The sequence below is a fragment of the Geotrypetes seraphini genome, chromosome 3 (assembly GCF_902459505.1).
Source record: "Geotrypetes seraphini chromosome 3, aGeoSer1.1, whole genome shotgun sequence".
In the NCBI taxonomy this organism is placed as follows: domain Eukaryota; kingdom Metazoa; phylum Chordata; class Amphibia; order Gymnophiona; family Dermophiidae; genus Geotrypetes; species Geotrypetes seraphini.
Genome location: NC_047086.1, coordinates 344,445,664 through 344,464,611, shown reverse-complemented (window position 1 = coordinate 344,464,611; position 18,948 = coordinate 344,445,664).

The window sequence follows — 18,948 nt, the reverse complement described above, 5'->3', positions numbered from 1 at the left end:
GTTATACTAAGGGGCAGTGTACGTTATGTTACAAACGCCGATTAAAAAGCATGTAAAAATACTCCCTCAGAGAAGATATTTGCAGGTTTCATTGACTTTAATAAAACATTTGATACTATCTGGCATCCTGCTTTCCACCTCAAATTGCTGCCTGCTGAAATCAGGGGTGGAGAGTAGAAGTGTGAAGCTGCCTGTTTCCATGTTTATGTTTGGCTTACAGCTGATGGAGAAATACATAGACTTAATTATATCAGAGGATCCTCACGCCCTCTCCCCACCTTTGATATACTGTAATTAAATCTATGCACCCATCAGCTGCACAACAAAGATAAACACGCAGACAGAAGGCTTCAGGCAGAATGAGTGAAGGGTGAGAAAGGGATTTAGACTCATTCTAAGTACAGTGGTGCCTCGCATAACGAACGCCTCACACAACGAACGCTGCACACAACGAACTTCATGTCTTGATTCACACAACGAACTTCGTTTCACACAACGAACTTCACACAACGAACTTCGTTTCACACAACGAACTTCGTTTCACACAACGAAGTCGCCCGAGCTGCCGATGTATTGCATCCTTCCGCGCAGGCACTGCAGGCAGTCGTTAGTCACTGCGCTTAACTGCCCTCTCTCACTGTATACAGTCGTCCTTGTAAGATAAACTCAATATTTTTTATATATCATGGCTTCTAAAAAAAGCAGGAAGGTGATTTCTGTTGAAATGAAACGGGAAATAATAAGAAGGAGTGAATGTGGGGTAAAACAGTGTGACCTCGTCAAAGAGTTTGGCCTCAGCAAGACCACCATTTTCACCATTTTGACAAATTTATCTTTTTTTATGTCATCTTAGCATATTTTATGCTGCAGAACGAATTATTTTTTTTAACATGTATTGTTATGGGAAAACGCGTTTCACATAACGAACTTTTCGCATAACAAACTTGCTCCTGGAACGAATTAAGTTCGTTGTGTGAGGCACCACTGTATTTTGGTAAAATAGAGATGCTTTCCTTCCCACATCCTCCTCATAGATCTGAGCCACCACATGCAATCTTAGTGAAGGCTTCAGGCCTACGCACTACAGCGAGATATACTGAGAATTTACTGAGAAATTACAAGCCAGCACTTGACATCTAAAATTTGTAGTATCCAATGTTATTGACCGATTATAATACTAGAAATGAACACTTTGCGCTCTCGATATTAAATAATGCTTTTAAAAAAAAATACAAACAGCTGAATGGATTTAGCCAGCTAAGATTAAGTGAACTTTTATGAGGGGAAACCTAGCTGGCATAGATTTCCCCCACCCCTACCTTTTCCCTGATCCAACAACCTGGAATGCTGTTTCCTAAAGGCTATTTCCTAAAGTGCGCCATTCAGTTTGCATGCAAATGAGCACGTGTTAGTGTATGGGCTTGTTAATTCAACGCTATCTGCATGCCGTGTTATGGAGTAGGAACTGAACAGGTGGGACACACTTTGAGTTAGCGCATGGCTAACAACTTTAGTTGTTCACTTAGCATAGGTGGCCTTGCTGCCTTCTCATAAAGAAGTGGTAAGTGCACCCTCACTAGGGTTACCAGATTTTATTTGCGTAAAATTCTGACCCATAGGCCCGCCCCCAGGCCCACCCAGTTCCACCCCATTACGCCCATGACACGCCCCAGCCTGGCCCCCCCCCCCTCAGCCTGTTTTCTTTAGTCAGGAGGGCATCAGCGAATGGGCGGATGTGACAAGGTGACACCGCATTGCATCTGCACATGTGCGGATGCCCCCCTCCTGCCACGATCTGAAGAGGAAGCTTTGCAAAACCTGGACAAAGTGCCGGTTTTGCAAAGCCGTCCGGACACCTGGACATGTCCGCTTAAATCTGGACATACTGTAACCGTAACTCTCATTAATTGTGAATATATAATTTTCAGCAAGGAACTTTTCTTTCTCCAGGAGCAAAGTCTTCGAATAGAGAATGACATGGTGACAAAATTCATCACCGTTCCCGTCCCCGTGGATAACCGCGGGAAACCATCTTCATGTCATTCTTTAAGGAGAGAGGGAAGAATCAGAGTATGAATGGCCACAACCACTGACCCTCAATCTTTGCGTTGAAGAATGCTGGGGTAGAAGGACTGAGGTTGAAATAGACACTACAAAATGACATGGGATTATTTCCCGCGGTTATCCACGGGGACGGGGACGGTGATGAATTTTGTCACCGTGTCATTCTCTATCTTCGAATGAACTACTTTTGAACCTCAGTCTCTCAAGTACACTACTAAAGCTCACCAAGAGAACCTTGCTAAAGTTGCTTATCCTGAAGCAATATTATAAACAAAGATTAATATTAAAACATATCCCAAACAATATTATGAAATGGACTCAAGTGTGTATGTGAAGAAATTCATTTTTTTTTTTAAGGTACCTGTACCTGAAACATCAAATAGCAATGAAATTCTCATGCATTCTATTACTGAGTAGGAAATCATATGTACAATGATCTGAATACTTCACATTTAACTTGGAATGAGGAAAGAACACATAATTCAAATGTATTAATACAAAGGCTATACCCCCCTCCTTTACAAAGCCACGCTAGCGTTTTTAATGCTGACCGCTGCGTTATCAGCTCTGACGTTCATAGAATTCCTTTGAGCGTCTGAGCTGTTACTGCTACAGCTGGCACTAAAAACGCTGGCATGACTTTGTAAAGGAGGGGGATTGTCATTCCTTAAAAAGAATTCTTAAAGATGGAAGAATAGTAAATAATAAACATTAACTATGATAAACTGCATTATGAAAACAGGAATAAATCATGAGTGAATCCTTTATGAAGTATTATATGCAGAGCCAAATACTGAAGGGAAACTGAAGGTCACATCAACTCATATGTAAATTTTACTGTACCAAATATTTTCTCTACTGGAGAAAGCATCTGGTCAAAATAGTTAGCCAATGTTATCAATTTGTTAAATAAATTCTAATTTGCAAATTGAACACTCAGAACTCAATAATGCCCAAAACATTTTCCACTATTTTCAAAATTTTCTCTTGCCGTTTACTATTGTTCCACAAACTTAAAATAAACAAATCACTTGCAAGTGTTATCGGTGGCGTATTAAGGGTGAGGAGCGCCTGGGGTGGTGGCACCCCTCTCCCGCCCCCTGCCCCGCACTCAGCCCCTCCCCTTTCCCCGTACCTTTTTAACTTCTCTGGCGTGAGCAGCGTACCTATATCGGTATAGTCTTGCCCTTTGACGTCACTTTCTAGGTGTGGGTCCCGGAAATGATGTCGGAGAGAGTGCCGATGCCGACGCGGGCAGCAACCTCGCACCGGGGAAGTAACAAAGGTATGGGGGTAGGCAAGGGGCATGTGGCAAGGAGAGGAGTGAGAGGGGAGGTGGAGAAGAGTAGAGGTGCTGTGCCCTTGAGAAGACCTACTACGCCATTTCCTGAATTGGCTAATCTCAGCATGTAACTACTGTAGGTGCTAAAGCTTCACCAGTTCCTCTTCAAAAGGTAAAGGGGTATAAACCAGTGGTCTCAAACTCACGGCCCGGGGGCCACATGCGGCCCGCCAGGTCCTATTTTGAGGCCCTCAGTATGTTTATCATAATCACAAAAGTAAAATAAAACAGTTTCTTGATCATATGTCACTTTAGCTATAAATGACAATATTATTATTAAGACTTAGCCAAAAGGAAAAATTTATAAACTATAAAGAGTTTTACCTCATGCAAAACTGTCATTTCTTAAATAAGACGTTAACTATTTTTTCTGAGGCCCTCCAAGTACCTACAAATCCAAAATGTGGCCCTGCATAGTTTGAGACCACTGGTATAAAATGTTGTCTCTTTTAACCAGTCTGCAATATGGCACAGTTCTGTAGTCAAAACCGACAGCTCTCCTGTTCTTCAAGAAGTGGATTTGAGGCAAACCAGCTTTCTGGAGAAAGGGTTGCAGAACACTGCTGTTTATTATCTTTAGGTCTTAATATTATGGGTACTGTAGAACATATATAGCTATTTAAGCAGTATAATCATTTAAATAAATAATTCTGCCCACTATAGAGAATGTCAAAAGTAGCTATTGTGTTTCTTTTAACCGTGGTGCTGGAAGGTTATCCCCCATATCGCCATCTCCATATCTTTGCTGGAAGGTTATCTCCAAATATTTCAACATGTACCCCACCCACTTCAGAGGCACTGGAGTCCCTCCGAATCCCAGTTAACCCCCTTTCCATTTAATTTAAGAACTGAATAAGTCCCAACTTGCTGAAGGTAATACGGGAATTTCAGGAAGTCCTCTTCTGGATATGTCAATATTAAGAAAATGTCATCTTCAAAAGCTAGAGGAGCTCAACAGAAAGACAACCTCTACAGTACACAAAGAGACACCAAACACAGTGGAGATGAACACTTGAATTTCTCGCATACTAGCCTTACTCCCTGGATATCCCTTTTTATACTTAGCTTTTGCAAAAAATGACAAAAAAAAAGTACAAAAAGGAAAGAAGAGGGCAACCTTTCCTAGAACCTGTTTAAAATACAAAGATAATGAATTTGTTACTCATTCGCCATTACTTCTGCTTCTGGCTCTCCATTCAAAATCACAGAGACTTCCTTTCAATCAATTTTATGATGACAACTGATAAAACAATAGCAAACATATCATCCAATGTATAATACATCCAAGGTGCACCATGAGAGGTAAGAGGAAGTATTCCACAATCTTCAATCATTTTAACATTGTTTCACCCCTCTCCAAATCCCCCTCCCAGCATCTCCCTTCCCTTCAACCCCTCCCCTATTACGTGAAATCAGTATAGCAAGGAACAAATATAAACCAGCAACCACAAATATTGTCCAATAGGTTCCAAATGATAAACACATGTTCAACCACCTCCCCTCCCCAACCCTCCCAAAATCTCACCTTACCAACACATAATAGGAAAACTGAGACCCCCCCCAAAAAAGACTGAAATACAAAACATTCATCATGTGCATCTAGGAGTACAGGAACATAAGAATAGCCTTACTGGGTCAGACCAATGGTCCATCAAGTCCAGTAGCCAGTTCTCACAGTGGCCAATCCAGGTCACTAGTACCTGGCCAAAACCCAAGGAGTAGCAATATTCCATGCTACCTCCCAACCATCCATCCCCCCAACAAAACAATGTACACACATCGGAGATCAATTCCAGAGGCTTTGATTCTTATAGCCTTCAAGGCTACTTCCTCCACAGATGCCTGATTTACAACGCATCCACATGCTATTTAGGCAGATTGGAGGCACGCCCCAAACCGACCACATGGCTCACTGAAGAGCGATCCTGACGCATGCGCAGACCATCTTCTTTGCCTGTAGATGGTCTGCGCATGCACTTGCTCTCCGAAAAACTACTTTGCTTTCTGTGAACTTTTGCTTGTTTTTTACTCACACTTTGCTTTTTTTACTTGCAAGCCCGTGGTTTTGAACCTGCGAGTTTAAAGCGGGGCTGCACTGCGGCGTGTTCTGGAACAGAACAGATCATGCCATAGTGCAGCACCGCTTTAAACCTATAGGTTAAAACCATGGGCTCGAAGGGTTGCAGGGCAGCAGAGAGCAGGTTTGCTTTCGGAGCACTATTGCCCAGTTCCCCCTAGATATTGTAGCTCTTTTTTTTTTGATGGGAGCAAGCCGACTCTCCTGCAAACTTCTAATTTTGCATTCAGGCTGAAAAGTGTGCCTGCTTACTGCAGACTAGCCCTTGCTGCTTGAGAATTGCAGAAGAGTCGGGGCAGAGAGCAGGGTTTTTGCACAAGTGATTGGTCCTCAGCAGTTACTTGTTTTTGGATCAGCCAGCCCAGTCGGTGTGCCTGAATTTGTTTAGTGAATCGAGGCCCTTCCTACTTTGCATGCCGTTTCCCCTCATTTGCATGTGCAGATTAGATTGAGTGCAGATATGCTTGGGAGAAAGGTTAGTGAATCAGGTTGGGGTCGCAAAGTGGTTGGGACATGATCGGTGGGCTTAGTTAATCTAGCCCTATAAGAGACCAGAACTTTTGGATATGCCTACAGCTCCAAAAGAATGAGACAGTGTGTTAGGTTCCCCACCACATTTAATACAATTCCACCCACCTTAAAAAGCTAGTTCTGCAAAAAATAGGCCCGGTATAGAACACGAAAATAACATTCCCCCAAACCCAAACCAACTACCAAGCCGGGAATACCTCTAATATTCCTCAGAACACCTCAAGCATCCAAGTCCAAATGGAGCTCTTTCTCCTAATTGGATCTAATCAACAAGTCAGGGCGACTATCCAAAGAGACCAAAGTCCTATGGTGGGACAAGATTGAATAATCAGAGGCTTATCATAAAGAGACTTAAAACACTACCCCAAAATTCATAATAGGCAGAATTTGAAATAGATAACCCCATTTGACCTTATCAAAAGCCTTTTCTGCATCTCAGCTGACAGCTATGACCTTAATTCTCTTGACCTTACAAAGGGCCCCTTTTACAAAGCTGCAGTAGTGATTCCCACGTGGCAAATGCAACGCAACCCATTCAGTTCCTATAAGGCTGCATCGCATTTGCCGTGCCAAGACTCGCTATCGCAGCTTTGTAAAAGGGGCCCAATATTATTTGCCCTTCCTGCTAAAATCTTCCTCACAGTATATACTGTATGTCTCTTTTTTACAAGCCATCTTGGCCACCATTAGTCAGTCTGGGGAATATATTGCCTAACTGATCTGCATAGAGCTTGGCTAATATCTGCATTAAGACATGATATGGGTCTATAAGATTCTACGGGCCAGATTCAGCAAACAGTGCTGAAAATTAGTTCTCAGTACTATTCTCAGTACTATTTCCTAAAGGGTGTTCCAGGATGAGTATAGAGTGCCGATTCCTGTGCCCGACTTTGGTCACGAGAACTTACAGAAGCTGAAACCTGGTGTAAATCCAGGTACGCAAGTTGGGTGAACTTCCATGTAATTCTATAACAGAATGGAAATTTCTGGAACACCCCTGATCCGCCAATGCCCCTCCCATGGCTATGCCCCCTTTGGGGGTACACGCTATGGGTTTTGGGCAACCTGTGCTACAGAATAGTGCGCAGCAAGTTGTATTCATGAATCTTAATTGATGCCAATGATTGTTAGCGTTCAATTATTGACTGTTAATTGTTTGTTAACACGCAACTCAGGATTGTGCATACCTTTGGGCGCACAACTTTTGGTGACCTTTACAGAATCCAGGGGTATGTTCATAACAGAACTTCATGGTCACTCACTATCCCTACTGGCGTGGGAGGGGGCATGGGTGGGGCTGCTACTTACACTGCAACTTCCGGAATACCATAACTTATGTACCTGATGTTACTCCAGAACGTTAATGTAAGGCATGCTGATGCTGGGTCATGTTTTTTTATAATGGCATCTGGGCACCCAGATGCCATTATAGAATAAATTCTCACTGTCCAGCATCAGGGTGCCTAAAAGGAAGCACCCACTTATAGAACTGCCCCCTTAGCATGGAGTACAGTCTGTCTGTCTGTGACCAGTAGGATTCACTTGCACACTCCCATAGAAGACAACTTTTTAGAATGACTAAACCCATCAGCCCCAGTGTTCAGCTCACAGAAGATAGCCAGTCTACCTCCCACGGGCAATTCCAGAAATTCAATACAGGGGACGTATCTAGCCATCAGCACTGAATTTCTGGCTTAAAGTTCACTGCCATGGACTTAGCCAATCAAGCTGATATTCAGCAGCTGGCTACTAAGGCCTAGTGGCCAAAGATAGAACTATTTATTAGGTGTATTTATCTAGCCATGTACCCTAGCTGGTGAGCCGCTGAATACTGGCAATGCAACATAGTTGGTCTGAATATTCAGCAGGGGATAGAAACATAGAAAGATGACGGCAGAAAAGGGCTATAGCCCATCAAGTCTGCCCACTCTATCGACCCACTCCATTAAGTCTGTGTGCTAATGACCCAGTTCCTTAGCTCGACCTTCGTAGGGATCCCACGTAGATGTCCCATTTATTCTTAAAGTCAAGCACGCTGGTGGCCTTGGCCACCTGCACTGGAAGCTTGTTCCAGTGATCTACCACTCTTTCCGTGAAGAAATACTTCCTGGTGTCACCATTAAATTTCCCTCCTCTGAGTTTGAGTGGATGCCCTCTTGTGACCGAGGGTCCTTTGAGAAAGAAGATGTCATCTTCCACCTCGACATGTCCTGTGATGTATTTAAATGTCTCAATCATGTCCCCCCTCTCCCTGCATTCTTCTAGAGTGTAGAGCTGCAATTTGTTCAGTCTCTCTTCGTACGAGAGACCCTTGAGCCCCAAGATCATCCTAGTGGCCATCCGCTGAACCGACTCGACTCTAAGCACGTCTTTACGGTAATGTGGCCTCCAGAATTGCACACAGTATTCCAGATGGATGTATGCTATTTGGCTGGCCAGGAGCCATTCCAGGCCAGCCAAATGATACTGAATATTGGTCAGTTCACAAATTACCCCTCCTTGGAAAAAGTACAGGCATTTGCTCAATACTGGGGGTACTCAAGCACCCACGGGGCTGGCACCTATGTACACCCCATCAAGAAGCATCCCTTCTTGGCCCCTGACCTATCCTAGATACAAACACCCACTGGCTCTGGCAGCTGTGTGGGCTAAAAGGAGGCTCCATCTGGCTCAGGACAACGTTGCACACAGTTTCCAGAATGTGGTCGCATGGGCTAGAGGGAGATCCGCCATGGTATATTTACAGAGAACACTTTTCAATAAGACCTAATCTCATTTTTGTAAACAAATACAGAGTTATTTACATGTATAATCTATAATTCATATGCAAATGGCTCTCTGCTGCTGTTCCACTGAGAATAATATTCAGTAATTACACAGCTTATTTACTAAATATATTTGCAGAGAGTAGCGCTTGGTATCCGAGCAAAATTATTTCCAAAGAGACCCCCATGTAGTGGATTGTTGGGGGAAGATGTTATGCCTGCTATTCTGCTATAAAGCATCGGGAGATGTACAGAGCCCCAAATGAAGCCAGGGACCTCTCGGGTGCCATCATTCAGAGAAGCCACATGCTAATCAAAGGCATCCGTTCTATGGTTATTGCATTGCCTTTTAAGCTACAGTTAACTATTAAGAGGAAAAAACCTCTTTAACAGGACAGTGCCCAAAGAAAGGCTATATTTTCATCCTTATTTACTGCCAAACTTGCAACTTCTGCAAACCTTATAGTCCTTAATGATCCAAACTCGTGTACAGGTATTTTATATCCATATGCAACTATTATACAGATTAAAAACTATGTTACCAGCATTTGACTTCCTTAGTGTAGTGCAAGCACTGATCCTGAGTAAGGTGGATTATTGCCATGCATTATACTTGGGAGTTGTTAAAGTGAAGATGAGAGCACTGTTGATTAACTTTGCAGGCAAAATTTGATTACTGGTGTCCCAAGAATGACTCGCATAACCCCAGTGCTGAAGCAACTGCTTTGGTGACCCATGCAGCACAGAGTTCACTTGAATATTCTGTTAACTATACATCAGATTTTATATCATGTCCCTCCTGCTGTTTTACAAGGATTTTTTTTCTTTTTAATTATCAGCCTAGGTGTCTGAGATCAGAAAATAGTATGAATCTCAGCTTAGATGTTAGGATTGGTGCAGCGATGCTGTCTGTGGCAGGTGCTAAACTTTGGAATGCGTTGCCTGGAATTTTGCGATGCTGTGCTTGGAGGATGAATTTTAAGAAAATGCTGAAAACTCAATTGTTTGTTAGCACTTTCCTGTGTTAGGTATTCTTTTTCTTTTCCTTTTGTACGAGTGCTATTCTGCAATTGTGTTTATATGCGGTGCTTAACCTGTTATGATTGCAATCTTTTTTTTTTTTTTTATAATTCTTTATTCATTTTCAAAATTACATTAAGTGGCAAATATATTCATTCACATTAACAAAAAGTACATCACTTACAAACAATCATTGGTACATTACATAAATTCTTATCCCTACCCCTTTCCCATCCCTCCCATCTATATAAAACCTATAATAATAAAATTACCCCCTCCCTACACCTTAAATTGACAAATATAAGGGAAACAATTGTAATTAATCTTTACAATATTTTGTTAATGGTTTCCACACATCCTGAAATTTCTTAAAATATCCCCGTTGTAATGCAACAAATCTGATTGCAATCTTTGTAAACTGTATAGTTAATATACGGTAAATAAAATTTTAAATAAATAAATATGTTCATATCTCACTTATGATAGCAAGACAGGGCAAACAAAATTTGAGGAGTGATTTTCTCTAAGTATGGGGTGGCAAGTGCCATCCCCAAAAAATGGTTTACCACCCGACTCTCAGCTAGGCAATGGGTTTTGGCATTCAAAGCTTATTCTCTTCTTGCCGACTGTACCGATGCTTCCTCCTCCTGCGTGGGCAACACCTCCGAAACAATAGTGATGATTAGAATGACACTTCTGTAGGACATTGTTTTGCCAAGCCAGAGCACTGCACTAATGACTTTATGGAGAGAATACTAAAAGGAAATTTTGAAACCATCCAGGAACGTAAAATGTTTGAAGTTAAAATGAAATATTTTGGCATCCAACAGACAAGACGTAACAAAGATCTGAGTTTCCTATCACATTATAAAACATAAAATTATACTGCTTTGTCATCCTCTGATCACCCATCCATCTCTCTCTGTTTCTCACCCTCTCCCCACCCATTCCTACCTTTCCCATGAGACCGTCATTGAAATGCTTTTATGTTTCACAAGTATATTTTGATATAGGTCATCATTTGCTTATTTTGGAATTTCAGATCTGAAGAAGGTTTACCTTCAAAAGCTCATCACAAAATATATTGCTAGTTCAATAAAAAAGGTATCCCTTTTCTTTGTTTTTATTTCTATTTATCACCTTTAAAAGTAGACTACTTTACCCATAATCTTAACAAAAAAAGAAAAGTTAGCACGACAGTCTCTTCAACAAGATGAGTCCAAAAGTATCAAGGCTGCTGATAAAAGAGATGTCATCATGAACAGGGAAGATTATGAGGCAGAAATAAAAAGATAGCTGGAAGACAATATTTTCAATCAGAAACTCAGTTCAAACCCTATCCCTTGGTTACAAAAGACATTTAAGTCTCTTTTTGACATAGGCAAAGAGAGAAGCTTTTTAACCACCAAATACAGCAATTTACATTTCTTCAAGCTGAGAATCCTGTCCCACCATTTACATTCTCCAAAATCTTTACCTGCATCATCTGGTAGACCTAATATTTCGTGTATTGGTGCAATTTTGGAACCATTGTCGTTTTTAAGACCCATGGAGGGGCATAATCGAAAGAAACATCTAAGGCCGTTTTGGACTTAGTTGTTAGTTGCCCAAAGTTGGTAGTGTCTAAAGTCCATTGTCAAAAAAATACATCCAAAATATTTTGTTTTTATTCGAGAGTCCTCTAACTTATACCCCATTCTCGTCCCAAAATTCATGCAAATCAAAAACACCTAGAAAAGGACCTTTTGGATGTGGGAGGGGTCAGCAAAGTAATGGACTGGACACCTAGACATGGCAACAGAGTGGTGGGGCACCTTTCAGGGCACTGCTGCAAACTTCACAAAAAGGGTGCCACATAAACATCTCACCATAACTCCCTTATAGGTCATGGTGAGCTCCCAAAACTTATTAGACCCACCTGCCTACCACCCCAATAGTTCTCACGGCTGCAGGTGGCATCTATATGGCAGTACAGTAGGGTTGGGGGGGGGTGCACATGTTCCACCATAAATAGAGTGGGCCTGGATCCTCCTCTCTATGGTTCACTAACCCACCCCAACACTACTAAAGCCACCTCTGTGCTGTTCTACTAGGCTTTGCTATGCCAGGTGCTGATGTTCTGGAGGCAGGTATGTACGTTTTTATTTCGATTTTTATGGTGTTGTGGGGGTCAGTGATCACTGGAGCAGTGTGTGTGGGTCTGTACTAGAGAATGACACGGTGACAAAATTCATCACCGTTCCTGTCCCCGCGGATAACCGCGGGAAATAATCCCATGTCATTTTCTAATGTTTATTTCAACCTCAGTCCTTCTACATCAGCATTCTTCAAAGCAAAGCTTGTGGGTCAGTGGTTGTGGCCATTCATACTCTGATTCTTATGTGAGCCAAGGATAATGAAGCCATTGTGACATCACTGATGTGACTGGCTCTTAGGCACTGGTGGAATGAGGCATTATGACATCACAATATCTGCTCTGGATACCAGAGACTGTCATTCTGTAGTGTCTATCTCAACCTTCTACACCAGCATTCTTCAAAGCAAAGCTTGCGGGTCAGTAGTTGTGGCCATTCATACTCTGATTCTTCCCTCTCTCCTTAAAGAATGACATGAAGATGGTTTCCCGCGGTTATCCGCGGGGACGGGAACGGTGATGAATTTTGTCACCGTGTCATTCTCTAGTCTGTACTTTGTGTCTGCAGTGCTTATCTGGTCACTTTGGATACCTTTTTGGCACTTAGACCTGGTTTTACATGGCCTAAGTCACAACGTACAAGTTCTGTCCAGGCAGCCTCGTTAAAATTTTGGTTATACTTGCAGTACGACTAAGTTTAGATCAGCCCATGTCCCAACCAAATCCCGCCCTCACCACTCCTCCTAAAACACCCCTTTTAGCTCTGGTCATACAGCAGCACTGGAAAGGCCTAAGTCATTTTCAGATATGTCTAAAACTTGGTTTGATTATTGGCACTTGGACGACTTGTCTTACTGATCGTCCAAATGCCGATTTAGGCTGGTTTTTAGACGTATTTCTTTTTCAATTATGAGCCCCTTAATACCTTAGATGCCCTCTTATGTGAGAGATTCTAGTCATGTTATTAACATCCTGAGTGAATTCATAGACTGTGGGAACATTTTTTGGGTTTATTTTTTTGCTTTCTTACACTAATATTTCCCGAACTGATGCAATAATGATCATTAGGGAAGCATTAGTGGATTCTGTAGATGGGCAAACTGGATGGGCCATTTGGCCTTTATCTGCCATTATGTTTCTATTACAAAATCACAATCTTTATCCACGTATTCCTGTTGAGTTCATTGCAGAAGCGGCTGCCATTGCATTAATGGAGAATTTTTTTTCTCTTTCAATGGTGCATTCTAGAAACATGTTAAGGGTACAGCCATGGACACCAGTATGGCACCATCTGTAGCCAATCTATATGTACTAAAATATGAAGAGCATCATTTGAAAGAACAGTGATATGAGGGAGACACTGTATTGTGGAAATCACAGGGAAATAAGATTTTATGTATGTGATACGTAAACCACATAGTTGTATGCGGTATATAAATTTTTAAATAAATAAATATGATATATTTATGATTTGGCATGGCTGTGAAGAAGGCCTTTTAGATTTTCATAACTGGCTTAACATTTGAGACCTCAATCTTAGGTTTAAGATACAGTATCACGAGCAGGAACATCCCTTCTTTATACCCTCTTTTACTAATGCATAACGCGGGTTTTAGCGCTGGCAGTGGCGGTAACTGCTCCGACGCTCATGGGACTTCTATGAGCGTCGGAGCAGTTACCGCTGCTGCTGGCGCTAAAACCCGCGTTATGCATTAGTAAAAGAGGACCTGCCCCCACCTTTACAAACCACGCTAGTGGCTGCCATGTGGCAACAGCCCTGAAGACCTTTAAATCCCTATGGGCTTCAGGTCAGTTACTGCAGCCTCCCACGCTAAATGGCTTCATAAAAGAGGCCCTTATAATTAGATATGCTGAAGAGAGATTTCACTTTTGCATTTACTAGAAAAAAAATGATGTTAATACATTTTTCCATTTCACCAGTTGCCATAACAGGGCCCTCAAAGAAAATTTACCACAGCTTCTGAAAGTTAAAAGAATTTGTTCTGACAAAATGGATTTCAAGAAGCAATGAAATATAATTAGGGACCGATTTTTGGGAAAGAGGTTATCCCTCAAAATGTATTTCTTCAGGTTACCATATGGCAGCTAGTAAGAATCACGAAGAACTGCTTAAACCTAAAAAGAAAGAAAGAAAAAAAAAAAAAGGAATGAAAATTAACTTGCAGTATATTCTTTAATCATCTATCAACAGATATAATTAAGATCATGAAGAAACACCAGTATGTGATCCAAAGCAATAAAAAAATGTTCAATATCCCAATCTGAAAAACAAAGTAGCACCATTTGCCATCAAAGACATTGTTAAGAAACTACCATTGGGATATTTTAGGTATGGATCATACTAAGGCCCCCTTTTCTGAAGCTGCGTTAGGGTTGTTTTTTTTTATCGCAGACCGCTGCGGTAAAAGCTCCGATGCTCATAAAATCCCTATGAGCTTCAGAGCTTTTACCATAGTGGCCGGTGATTTAAAAAAAAACAACCCCTAAGGCGGCCTGATAAAAGGGGGCCTAAATTATTTTTGCATTTTAATACTGAAGAGAGCAACCAGCTTAAACATTACTCAAACTGTAAGACTGAAAAAGTTGTTTATGTGGGGATCTGCCGTTGCAATTTGCTATACATTGGCAAAATCACGGGCAGTTCAACACTAGACTTACAGAAGCTCTTTCGGAAGAAAACACCAGAAGAAACCACTGGTAGAGCATGCCATGGCTATGGGACACTGGTTGGAGAACGCACCCCCTCTTTTACAAGGGAGCTCAGATTGGTTTCCATTTTTTTAATGCCTAGATTCATGGCAGAGCAACAACATTGATCATCTTTTATTACAAGTAGAACATAGATTGATTTTTAGGTTAAATACTATCATTCCATTTAGTCTGAATCAGTTAACATTGTTTTGTCTTTTTATGATTATTTTTTTAAACCTTACTTTAAACAGATGTCCTTGATTCTCAACATCTTTCTTCTCTTACAACATTGTTATTACATATCATCACCCATTCCATTTCTTTTGACTCTATATCAGATTTCTTTACATCATACCTTCTATTTTTATTCAAGTTTACGACATTTCATCAGTTTCTCAACCATCCCACTTACCTGTAAGACACTGGCTGGTTTCCCTGGTTGCCTCCAAACCCCATTTAATCTCACTTCCTTACATCTTCCCTCCTGACAGCAATTGCAGCTCAGCCCCTCCTTTCTGTGACTAGAGCAGCTTTCCCACTGGCTGGATCCTACCACAGTTTCTGCATTGGAAGACTGGAAGTAAGCAGGCAGGGGGGGGGGGTGGACCTTAAGAGAATTACAGAGGACTAAACTCTGAAAAATACGTAGATCCTTTAGCCATCCTTCTAGCTTTCAGACACTAACTTAAAAAACTGTAGAAGCTGAAAAAAATCCAAAGAGTTGGCAATCCAAGGCTCCTGATTCTTGAGTACATTGGAGAGGGCCCTCCCTAAACCTTTTGGCCCCAGGAACAGTGCCTAGTTTGCCTATGTTTTCTTCCAGTCGTGAAAGTCAAGAGCTGTGTTACTGAGGTACAGTACTCTCATGTTTTCTGTTTTGAGCAATGTAGCACTCCCACTTGTTCTGTTTTACTTGTACAGTAGTAGTTTTATTGGGGGTAGGGTTACCAGATGTCTGGGAAAACCCAGACCAGTTCTCTTTTTAGAGGACTGTCTGGGTGCCTGGGCGGATTTCCAAAACACGGCAGTTTGTCCGGGGTTTTGAAGGCCTGGAGCTCAGGGCTGCGTCTGGAGAGCCACCAAACACAGGTGGATGTGATGCGATGATGTCAAACACACACACGCGCATGTGTGTGATGTCACTGTGTCGCATCCGTGCATGCTCAAAGGCTTTCCAGACATGGCCTGGACTCGGGGAAGAAGACATGAGGTTTGTGTGGGGGTGGAGCTGGGGTGGAATGTGTCAGGGCTGGAGGTGGAACAGGGCAGGGCCATGTGTCTTTTTTGCATGAACAAATCTGGTAACCCTAATTGGGGGGAAGGGGGGTGTCCTTTTACAAAGCCGTGGTAAGCACTAACATAGCTTTTAATGGCATACTGCAGGGTGCAGAGGCATCCCATGGTAATTTTTAAATGTGTGTGCACTCCTGGTTCGCTATAAAATATATATTTTTTGCTGAGCGGGCATGTCTGGGGTGGAGAGTGAACATGTCTGCGCTAATCAGTTACCACAACCAGATTGCTATGTGCTAACTGGCAAATTCTATATTGTATAGTCCACCTAAAGTTTGGCGCCAGTGGAGAGACCTAACTTAATTAATAGGCTAAATCAGCACGTAACACCTCATAAGCTAAATGTCTATAAGATCTACAACCTACCTCTCTAGCTAATCATTGTAACTCTGTTTTTAAATTAACCTTTTGTAATCCGCCTTGAACCGCAAGGTAATGGCGGAATAGAAATCCCTAATGTAATGTAATGTAAGCGACGTTAATCAAAGCTAATTGAATGTTAGGCGCACAGCTTTGTAGGCGCGATTCTGTAAATGTTAGGCGCTTTATCCAAAGCACGTTGCCACTCACCTAGACTGTTACAACCTGTTTCTCGTTGGCTTCCTGCGTAACCATCTCTCTCCCATTCAATAGTTCAGAATGCTGTGACACGGCTCATATTCCACCAGAGTCGCTGTGCTCACATCACCCCTCTCCTCAGGTCACTTCACTGGCTCCCCATCTACTTCCGCATACAGTTCAAACTCCTCTTATTGACCTACAAGTGTAATCACTCCTTAGCTCCTCAATATCTCTCCTCTAATCTAATCTAATCTAATCTAAACCTTAAGTTTATATACCGCATCATCTCCATGAGAATGGAGCTCGACACGGTTTACAAGAACTTAAAATAGTGGGTAGAGAAGAAGAAAAAGGATTACATGAACTTATGTGTAGAAGGGGGGAAGGATAGAGCTACAATTTGCTGAAAAGCCAGGTTTTCAGTTGTTTGCGGAATAACTGAAGGGAGCTCAGGTTCCGCAGCGGGGTGGTGAGGTCATTCCAAAGACCTGTGATTTTGAAGAGAAGGGATTTTCCCAGTTTGCCTGCATAGTGGATGCCGCGTGGAGAGAGGAAGGCTAGTTTAAGCCTTTGGGCAGTTCTGGAGGAGTCGGGACTGGAGGAGTTGAAAGACAGTGGGATAAGAGGAAGCAGGATTCCGTGAATGATCTTGAAAGCCAGGCAGGAACATTTGAAATGGATTGTGGAGATTATTGGGAGCCAATGAAGTTTGGCAAGGAGTGGGGAGGCATGGTCAGACTTGCGTTTTGAGATCAGTTTGGCTGCAGTATTCTGGATTAGCTGGAGTCTTAGAATACTTTTGTTTGATAGATTTAAGTAGATGGCGTTGCAGTAATCTAGTTTGGAGAGGATGATGGATTGGACAAGGATGGCAAAGTGTTGTTGGCTGAAGTAGGATCTAGCTTGTCTCTCCTTAGTCTCCTCCTCGGGAATTCCGTTCATCAGGCAAATCTCTCTTATCTGTACCCTTCTCTTCTACTGCCAGCTCCAGACTGCACCTTATGCCTGGAACAAACTGCCTAAGTCAGTACATCAAACTCCGTCCCTGGAACTATTCGAATCCAGAGTAATAGCCCACCTCTTTCAGAATACCCGTCAGGTACTATTTTGCGGCCTGCACTAGTGTTGTCTGTACTAGTGCTGCCTGCTCTTTGCGGTGTCCTCTGGCTTCCTCCCCCCCCCCCCGCAGCCTACAGAGAGGATTACCGGTGCAGTAGCGATCCTTGCAGGCTGCCGTCGTCCTCAGCAGCACGTTCCCTCTGCCGCTATCCTGCCCCTGACATCAGAGGAGAGGCGGGACCACGGCAGAGGGAACGTGCTGCGGAGGCCAATGGCAGCATGCAAGGAACGCTACAGCACCGGCGATCCTCCCTGCAGGCTGCGGTAATTAGCTGAAACTAAGACTGGGCGGCCAGGGGGATGCTGGAGGACACTGCAAAGAAGGGGGGAACATGCAGGCCTTGATTTATAAACTATAAACAGTTTTACCTCATGCAAAATTGTCATTTCTTTAATAACACTTTCACTATTTTTTCTGCGGCCCTCCAAGTACCTGCAAATCCAAAATGTGGCCCTGCAAAGGGTTTGAGTTTGAGACCACTGCTCTAGCCTATCCAACCATCCCGTTGTTTACAGGATATCTACTGTAAAGTCTGGCCAGTAACATTTTCATGTTCCAAGTTAGTGGAGTTCTTATTGATGCCCTCCCCAGTCCATCCTACACTAAATCACCATATATGGAACACAAACCGTACAAGCCTGTCGATTACCGGCCTTCTATTGTATGACGTTTGCTACGTTTTTGTTGAATTAAGTTTTTTGTGCAGTTTTTGTAGTTGCTGAACACTCCTATATCCAAATTGCTCAAGCACGAGCCCAGCGATGAAAGGCAGACATTTAATAATGTGGGTGAAAGTGGAGATCCCTGGGGAACAACACTGCAAGGATTTTTTCAAGTATGAGAAAGCCGAGTCCTTAACCTAACTTGGTAGAGTCTGGTTTCCAAGAATCCTTTGAACCATGAATAGACATTTCCTTGACCCAGAGCATCCAAACAGATCAATAGATTGGTGTGGTCAACAAGGTCGAAGTCACTTCTAACATCGAATTGGAGCACCAGTGCATTACTTTAGCCCTTGCTTAATAAGCTTTTTAGGTAGTCCGACAATGCAGCTATTACTGGTGTCCAGAATTCAGCATCTTTCTCCTTCCTTATTCCCAGCCCCATGATGTCCAGTATATCTCTTCTTACCTATTCCCATACCCCATGTGCCCCCTTCCCCTTGTGGTGACCTGTATCTTACCATCCTCATCCCACGGTATCCAGCAGCTTCACGTTCCTGCCTTACTTCCTACTGAAGATGGAGACATAAAGATCATTTAGGTCTGTGGTCCTTTCATTCTGGTATTCTACACATTTACTATATATTTGTACAAGATGTATTGATTT